Source organism: Zalophus californianus, chromosome 9 (genome assembly GCF_009762305.2).
Source record: "Zalophus californianus isolate mZalCal1 chromosome 9, mZalCal1.pri.v2, whole genome shotgun sequence".
Taxonomy (NCBI): domain Eukaryota; kingdom Metazoa; phylum Chordata; class Mammalia; order Carnivora; family Otariidae; genus Zalophus; species Zalophus californianus.
Window position 1 is genome coordinate 60,045,920 of NC_045603.1, and position 8,337 is coordinate 60,054,256.

The 8,337-nt window shown below is 52.8% G+C and overlaps 1 long non-coding RNA gene across 1 annotated transcript; it reads left to right on the forward strand.

The window, feature by feature from the left end:
- The first annotated feature begins 5,166 nt into the window (after positions 1-5,166).
- LOC113921299 lies at positions 5,167-7,527 on the forward strand. The gene is made up of 2 exons (XR_003519626.2): positions 5,167-6,216; positions 7,027-7,527. It is a non-coding gene; the product is annotated as an uncharacterized LOC113921299 (long non-coding RNA).
- The last annotated feature ends 810 nt before the right edge of the window (positions 7,528-8,337 follow it).

Here is an 8,337-nt window from a genome sequence, read left to right on the forward strand (position 1 = left end):
ACTGGGCTACACTGCCTCTCAGCTTCTCCAGGCTGGAAGGGAAGTGCTTCAGGGCTAGGCTGGCAAGGGCCTCGGGGACGCCCTGGGGAGGGGAAGGACAAGAGAAGTACGGAGAAAGATACCTGCGGACGCAGCGTGGAGGCAAGAGGCTGGTGGGTGGGAGAGATGGCGGAGGGGTGTGGGGATGGCATGAGGTACCTGGAGGAGGGTGTGGTGAGGGAACGGGCAGCGGCAGGGGTGAAAGCTGGGGAACGGGGTTCAGGAATGGGAGCGGGCAGTCAGAAGTTCGGGAAAGGTGAGTAGTACCCACTGAGGACTGGGTAGCTGGAGAGGGGGAGGGACCTTGTGTTGGAGGAGGGGTCTTTGTGAGGCACGCAGCAGTGAGGAATGCCCGCCATGAATACTAAGGGCAAGAAGAAGAGAAAGGGCCAGAGGGGGCTGGGTGATGTTTAGCTGCTGGGGTGATTAATGGGGGTGAACGGAGGGTGAAACTCAAACCCTTCGAACGGAGATGGTGGGGAATGGTTGTCCAAGAACAACAGCGCACTGTTTCATGGAGAAAGCCAATGTCCAGAGGAGGGGCGGGTGGGGAGGTCGCCAGGCACAGTTGCTCCTTCCCTTTTTTCCCAAGGTCTCTTTATTTGCCATCAAACAGTAAATTAAAATATGCTCACCAACTCCAGGGGACTCTCTAGATGGGCTTCCTACCTGCCTTCTGGCCTGGGGGAGAACAAGGGTGCTGGAGTGACTCAGGGGAAGAGCCAGTGAGGTTGGGGATGGCAGTTGAGATGTCTCCATGGACTGCTCTACTGGGGCACGAAGTGGCCATGTGCTGGCTGGGCCGCTGGTTCCCTCGGACCAGACAGGCACTGGGAGAGGCATGGGGGCTGGGTCCCCAAATGTCTTATGAAAGGTGGTGGTGTTCTTAGAGCAAAATCTTAGAGCAGTCCCAGCCTCAGGGAAGGGGGGGGGGTCTCCATTTCCATGAGGCTGAGTTGGGGGAAGAAGGAGGGAGGGCCCTGGACTGGGGCGGGGGGTTGATCTGGGTTTGAGGAATAGTAGAGGAAGGGGGAGGTTTGAACCCCCTCCCTCATTTTCTACTTCTGTCTCTCTCTCTAGATGCAGCTGTGGGAGCGGCCTCGGCCTCCAGTCCGGGTCAGCATTTTCAGAGGGCAGGGAAGAGGGGAAGAGGGGATGAAGAGAATGTCTCAGCGCAGGGGGAGGTGAGCTGCAGGCGGGGATTCAGATGGAAATTATCTCACAGGATACAATTTTCTCCCTCTCTAGGCCCTTACAGATGTGAAACAACTGGCAGATCCCACTTCCCTGCCCCCAAACATCCCAGAGTGTGTTGTATCTTGAAGCCTTTGCCTCCTCAAGGGAGTGGGGTAGGGGGAAAGGGAGGTCAGGAAAAGGAGCCAGGTGTGTATTGGGGGGGTCTCCAGAGGGCTGAGGGAGACCAGCATCTTCTGTGGCAGGGGAAGGCAGAGGGCCCACCCCTGATGCCAGATCACTTGGGTTCTTGCGCCTGGGAGTCCTGCCAAGAGGCCTGATCTCCTGTCTCCACCCAGAATTTGGCTAAGCTGTTTCCCTTGCTGGAGTCTCACTCCACCTTTCTAGAAGCCAAGCCTGCAAAGCGCTTTGAAATCTGACGTTAGTGGGAGGTGGTTTATTGAGTGCAAATACTCTGTGGGGGTGCAACAGGACCTGGTACTGAGGCAACCGTGTTGCACATAGGGGCCGAGTTCAAGGGCTGCTTTCCAGAGGACCAGGCCTCAGTTTGCTTATTCTGAGGGCAGGGGCTAACAGAGGCTGCCCTGTGCTTCACAGAGGAGAAGGAAATAAATGAGCCCACGGGAGAGCAACGGTCACAATCAACAGTCGTAATTATGAATTAATAATTCATAATTATTGCAGACTTGCAGATAAGCACAAGCCCGCTGAAATTATTTCCCAGGAAGGAAATTCGGTTAGAGGGGGTGAGAAGGGGACTTCGTTGCAGCCATTACTTCTAGAGGCCCTTAAGTTCATTCTTCTGCGTTGCAACCAGAACATGGAAGAGATTCATTAGCTTCCTTGGCTGATTCCTCCTAACAGCTAACCCCCGCAGGGGGTTCTAAACACAGGGCCATCTTCTCTGTTCTTCCTGAGGCCAGAGGGTCATCCTTGCCAAAGAGACCTCAGAACCTGGACTCTGGGTTTCTGGGGTCTCTCTGCTCCCTGCTGCCTGTTCTGCGGGGTGTCCTGCAGGAGGAGCTGGTACTGGGTGTCCCAGAGAGATGGGGGCCCCATCTTTCTCATTCTTCTCCCCCTGCCTTCTCCGTTCTCACAGGGATGGCCTAGGAGCCCTTATACTGTAGTGGTGGAAGGCCTTCTAATTCTAGGGGGGAAGAGAAACAGGGAGCACCCCTTCTAGTGTGGATGCCGTTGGTTCCAGAATCTGGATTTGAGGGGCTGACTCTGACTTCCTGAGAAGGCCTCTACATGGCATCAGTCTTGGTGGTGGGGTCTAAACAGGGCTAAGCAGGCATGCCCAACACCAGACCCAGCTCTCTGCTGCTCTCCTCCCCAACACCCATAATCCCAAATTCCCACCTCAGTGGGATTTTTAAAGATCTTAAAGGAACTTCAAAGAGCCACTCGGACCCTCACAGCTCCAGGAGATCTCCTTCTCTCGCTCAAGCAATCTGAAAAGGAGGAGAGATTCTTGTTCCTTCAAATACTCAAAGCCCTAGACCACAAAGGGGCCTTATCTTCTGGCCGCTGGGAGATCTTTGACCACCATCTCTGCTGTGGAACCACTTTCTTCAAAATGCTAGAAGGAAGGAGCAAGTGGCCAGTAGCCAAGAGGATCTGGCATCAGAAAGAACTTCCAGTCCCAATTCTCTGGTTTTCCCATCAGCCTCAGCATTTGCATCAAATCTGCATGTCAGGCGACATGGACAAGGACATCTCAGGATGGAGGGAGTTGGAACAGTTGGGACCTAAAGCACTCTCTTCCAAACCTGTGGGTACAAGGGTGCACTTGAAAGCTTGCTAGCAGGCTAGGTGGGTGGTCAGTGCAGCACAGCTGGTGGGCACCTACTACCATGGGGACCACATATCCGCCCTTCACTCCAAGCTCCTTCCCTGGCCCCCCTTCTGGTCTCAAGAGGAGGATCAGTTAGGTGTGATCCAAATTATCCAGATAACTAATTGTGGAAACACGACTTGTGTTTTTTAGAATGCCACTCCTTTGGCCTCCAGAGATCATTAAATCCCTTCCCTAGCTCCTCCTATTCTCTACCCGCCTCCCCAACATACTTCCAAATTCTACCTACGAAGAAATCCTAAATGTAGGGGGACAAACTTTCCTGATCTACTATTTTCCCCCACCTGCAACTCCTGTCCCCTCCCCCCAAATTTTCTCTCTTCTGAGTCTCCGCTCTTCGCATCTAAAAAAAAAAAAAAAAAAAAAAAAAACGAAGAAGAAGGAATTTTCAATAGTCCCACTTGTCAAGCGAAGACCATCTTTTAACCTTCAACAGCAGCGAAAGCCGTGTGAACTCTCGGTGAACCAAGATTGAAGTCATAAATCACGCGTACAAAGGCGGCTGCGGAGGCTGGCGCGGGCTGCTGCACCTTTAACGCTTTCTGGGGCTGACAGGCGGCGGCCCAGCTAAAGTTCACAGCGCCCGGGGAGGGCCCGCCCCCGCCTCCCCTCCCCTGGCCCCCGGCCCCCTGCCCCCGGCCCCCAGCCCGCCCGGCCGGGCCTGCGCGAGTCTCGCCCGGAGGCCCCGAGCTGCTCTCGCGCAGGCGGGGGAGCGGGGGGGGGGGGGGGCGTAGGGGGGCGTGCTCTCTCCCGCCGCCCGCTCCCGGCTCGGCCGCTCCAGCCCGGCGCCCCCACCCCGCCCCGCTTGCTGTATTTAAATAGGCAACGGGATCCACACGGACACAATAATTTAGCTTGTCTTTGGCATTTTCTACAGGACCCCAAGAGATGGACCTTCCACTCTCCCTTTTCTCTCTAGAACTGGCATCTTTCATCTCTGTCTATACGGGCCCAATTATACAGATCCTTGGGGTTCCAATAGGATCTGAGTCGCTGGGACCACCAACACCTGGCAGAAACATGCCATACAATTAGGATTTCTTCTTCTTTTTCTTTCTTTTTTTTAACCTTTTCTTTCTTTTCCTTTTCTCCCCCTTTCTCTTAAAAAATCTTTTGTTTTAAATTTTATGTATTTGTCTATTTATCAGAGGGCTACAATTAACCTCCTCGACGGGGGCGGGGTAAGTGGGGTGGGGAAAAGACCCAGCTTTCAACCCCTTGCAGAAATCTCCAGGCTTCCCGCGCCCACCGGCCTCTCTTCCTTTCCTTGGCCTTCGGCCTCCTCCTCCTCGGATCGTTTGTGTTTTTTTTTTTCCTACCCCCACTGTCTCCTCTTCGGTTTAATTAAAGTTTAGCTACTCCACTTCCCTTTTCTCTCCTTTCTCTTCGGAAGCGGAAACCAGAGGGCCCAAGCGGCCTTGGGCCCAGCCGCCGCAGCACAATCCCGGCCTGCTGCCGGCAGGGCCTTCCCCTCGCCCGCCTCCCTCCGCCGCGGATGGCCTCCTGGACTGGTCCCCAGCCCCTCCACCATCCCGCAGGTGTGCGGCCGCTGGCCTGGGGCATCTGAAGGACCGGGGCTGAGGTAGAGGTGTCTCCTTTTCCCCTAAACCCACCCCCAGACTTGCTCCAGAAAGTTTGGAGGGTGGGTACACCCTGACTCAGGCAACCCGCTCCCCCAAACCCATGGCTGACTAATATGATATGACAAAAGCCGGTGATGGATTTGGTATATGTTAATTCACAATGCCCTTTCCTCCAGAATTTAACTATAAGTTAATACACACCGGAAACCACGCGCATACACGCTCGTTAATGGGCATAGGTATTAGCGAGTCCTAACGATGCATACAAATGTGCTCTGCGCTCCGTAGGCCCGTCAAGATTTATGGGCCTTGAGCACTCTGAAGCTGTAAACAAGGAGAAAAAAAAGAGAAAGAGAGAGAGAGGGGACTAGGGGAAAGAGACAGAGGCCTGACTCACCCCTCCAGATTGTGGGAGAGAAGGGATCTCTGCAAGTGGATTCTTACGTATTTTGCTTTCCTTACCAGCTCCGTGTGTGTGGGTTTTGGCCTTGGGCTGGGGCTGGGGTGCTGGTTGCGCCTGGATGCTGGTGTGCGTGGGCAACGCGCTATTTGCGCGCCGGGGTGGGAGGATGCCTGCCGCCTCTGAATTGCTGGGCAGGGACCTGCATGTAGCAGGCATCTGTGGGCATATACCTGTGAGTGTGCACATTGTGTTAGGGGTGTGTGTGTGTGTGTGTGTGTGTGTGCCTGCGTGCATGTGTGACAAGCAGCCCTCCCTCTGGGCCTGGCTGCTGGCCCCTGAACCCTGCGAACCAATCTCTAACAACAATCATAGTAACAATAAATAATAAAGAACAATAAAACAGTAGTTAACAGTCCCTCCCTAGCAGGATAACAATAAAATGCAAGAGGAGATATTTTGAGGAGGGGCCAGGGGTAGGAGTCAGGATCACAGCATCTGAGGGAAGACAAGGGAGGAAGGAAGGAAGTTAGCTTCTTCCTATGCCCTTGGGGGGCTGGGTTTGGGAACCCCCCTCTCCAGACAAGGTCCTCCGGCCAGAGGAGGATAGGGAGAGCCAGGAGGCCGCTCTTTCCTGCTTCTTTTTCTCTGGCTTTTGCTTTGTGCCATCAGGGGAGGGATCCCACATATGGGGGTGATTAGTGGCTTTGGGGAGTCTCTGAAGCCCCTGTTTTAAAGAGGAGAGCAAGCAAACAGAGTCAGGTGGGGGGAGGAGGCAGAGATGGATGAGACGATGGCCAGAGCCGGGGTCCTGGCCACTCGGGCAACAGAGGTGCCCGGGAGGACGCGCCGCCGGGTATGGACGGAAGCAGACGAACATTTATGGCCGCCCGAGAGAGAGAGGGGAGAGCAAGGCCGGGTTCGGGTTTCCGGTAGGCCCAGGGAAAGTTCCCTTCCTAGGGGATTTTCAAACACACAAACGAACAAACAAAAACAACAACAAAAAAAAAAAAAAAAGAGAGAAGAAGGGAGGGGTTGAGGAGCGCTGAATTTTCCTTCGCGGGCTTGGAGCGAGCGGATTGCCATAAAGGAAGAGAGGACCACGATCCCGGATCCTTCCACGTCCGCCTCATTCTCTCCAGGTACAATTTTCTGATAATCGTATTAATGTATTTATTGTGGCGGGGGTGGGGGAGAGGCAGATGTGTAGGGCTAGGACGCTCGCCGAAGAGAAAGCCGCCCCACAGTTTCGGGTCTAACGAAATACCCCCTTTAAAAACAATTGTACCAAAAGAAAAAAAAAAAAACAAAGAAAGAAAGAAATCAAAGAGTAAAAATAAAAACACCAATTAGCCAACTTTTTAAAAGAGGAAGTAAAGGGAAAAAATGACCATAACAAACAAGCGTTAAGAACTTTTAAAAGATTTAAGTCACAAACCTTTTCAGAGGTTTTGATTCTTTTTCAACAGCCGGTGACCCATCTGGTCTGAAAGGGACGGAGAACTACACTTTCCACTGAGTCACTTCTTTAAGACCCGTGCACACACAAAGATTCAAAACGGAACCCCGGGCAGCCTTGCATTTGAACACCACACGAGGCGGGGGGGGGGGGGGGGGGGGGTGGGGGGGCACTGCGATAACCAGTCGGACAAAATACTAATAAAATAAAATACACCCGGTCGGAGCGCTGCGCGCAGGGCGAGCGGAGAAAGCCCAGATCTCCGGTTCCAGACGGGTGCCGTGTGAGGCAGCTGCCCCGGGCGATGGGGCCCCGGGCGGGCCGGGCTCGGTCTCGGCCTCGCCAACCGGCCCGCAGCCCTCTTCTCCCGGGCCTCCGTGCCCCTCCTGCCTCGGCGCGCTTGGATGTCTGGCCGGACTGCCCTGGTGCGAGGATTTGGGGCCTAAGAAGGGGCAAAGTGACTCAAGCCGGACTCTCCATTTTTCTCCCCTAGGCCTCTCCACTTGCGGGAGCTCGCAGCCACCCGGACACTGACACGGCGGGGGCTTCTGGACCGCCCCCCATCCACTCCGCATGGTTTCCCAAAGCCTAATGACCTCCAACCCTCCGGGGGGGGGGGGAATATCCGTGCCCTGACACCTCTGCACCCTGTCATCTGTGAGCGTGCTCACTTCGGGAATATCGAAGAAGAAGAAGAAGGCGGCAGGCGGGCTTAGAGCCGTGTTTACATCTAGTTCTACTGATCCGTTCACATCTGGAGACTTTATTTATAACCCCCACTATAACTCTCTCTGTTTGGAGGCACGGGTAGCTCTATTGACAGACTGATGTCTAGAAAATATTGCTCTATCTCTAACCATACCTAAATGTGCTGTGCTTGTATTTACAGATTTATGCTTGGGGAAAATATAATTATTTCCATTGTATTTGTGCATATACCATAGTTATAGAAGCAGATTTATATATGAGAAAATATACGACTCTCTTATAGCCATCCAGTTTTATGGACATTTGATATCCTGACAGATTTATAGCTCTGAGCAGCTATGTAGATAAATGTATATCGTTGGAATTATGTATCAGGAGATATATACTTATTGATTGTGATATAGAGTAGTTAGAACATTCACTTAGAGCCATATATGGCTATGGAGATATTTCTATATTATTATCACTATATATAGGCATATCTATTTATAACTACATAGTTATAAAAATAGACATAAGTAATTATAGTTCTATATGTACATGCTGCTATCTCTCTGTAGAGTTATAGACACTTGTGAAGATAACTCTGTGGAGAGATCTGTATGTATATAAGGGTGTAATTACCTCGTGATGTGTGTGTATTGGGGCTTAGGCCAGTCTATTTCTGTACAGACATATTTATACGTAGGGGCTGAGAGAGACATGTTCACGGAAATATTTCCAGAGAACCAACTAGAAAGTGGGATTTGGCCATCTAGGAAATGAGCTAGCAGAGTTCTTTACTGGTGGAGGGATGGGGTTTACCAAAGGGTAAACAGAACATAGGAAGCCTCAAGGAGAGGAGGCCAATGGAAGGTGCTTGGGGCATGGCTGGAACAGACAGGCGGGAAAGGGGTAAGCACGGGGCACCCACCTGAAGATGGGGGACTGGTTTTGTGAGGGGCAGGTGTAGATGGTCACTGGGTCTTATGGAAGGGGAGGCGGTGAACAGTACTACAACCTGGAGCTCCACTCTCTGTCTCCCCTGAGGGAGCACACCCTCAGTTGGGCTTCAGTGCACTAAAGGTCAGCCGCCATCTTGCCCCTTCCGCATTCT